We start from the raw sequence: 942 nt of genomic DNA, 5'->3' as shown, positions 1-942 counted from the left end.
ATTTATATATAAAATTATATATTATTATATTGGGAGTACAAATAAGTTTCCGCCGTTTGCAAAAGACGGCGCCACTAATAAACCATAATTAAAATTGATGTAAAACGTACATATCGTAAGATTGGACATCCGGCAACACCATAATCTTGAAATATTAGCGATTTTGTATCAGCATCATATATTATACATCTATGAAAAACGTATATATATCGTTTACAATGCAGAGAATAATAAAAGATTAAAGTTAGACATTAACTTAACCGGCGATCAGCAGATTTGATAGGCGTTCAGCAAAAAAAGTAACTTTGCAAAAGAAATTATTATAATTAGATTTTTCTATTTATGATTGGTGTTACATAATATAGCAATTTAGTAAGGAATTAAAAGCAAAATTCATATTAGGTGTAGTAAAAAGAAATCCATTATTTTTCCATTCAATTTCATGCAAAAATAATGGATTTCTTTTTACTACACCTAATATTATCTCGAGAAAAAATATTTTATACAATATAATTATATAAATGGGAATATATTGCATTTCTTATTGTTTTCTAATATCATATCTAATTGATGTATATCTAATTTGCCTGAAAAAAAAACTTTTTATCATTTTGTATTCTTTTTAGATTAGAATTAGATGCAGCCTACGCATTGAAGAATAAGATTAAAGATTGAAAGATTAATGTTTGATCAATCAGAAAAGGAGCCAAAATTTCTTTGTCTTCATTGGTGAAATTTCAATCTTTAATTTTAAGGCCTTTAAGACCATTCTACATTGATCGTATTATAGCGTCGATAACATCGTAAGTACGCGATTTTAATATTAAAACATTGGATTGGCTGAAGTATCAAACTCGTAATTTGCAACATCTATGATCAATGTAGAATGGACTTTACATAACAAAAGAAGAAAGTTTCCTGTGACATTGTGCGTTCCGAAAC

Source organism: Atta colombica, unplaced genomic scaffold, assembly GCF_001594045.1.
Source record: "Atta colombica isolate Treedump-2 unplaced genomic scaffold, Acol1.0 scaffold142, whole genome shotgun sequence".
Lineage (NCBI taxonomy): Eukaryota > Metazoa > Arthropoda > Insecta > Hymenoptera > Formicidae > Atta > Atta colombica.
This window is presented reverse-complemented; position numbering follows the sequence as displayed.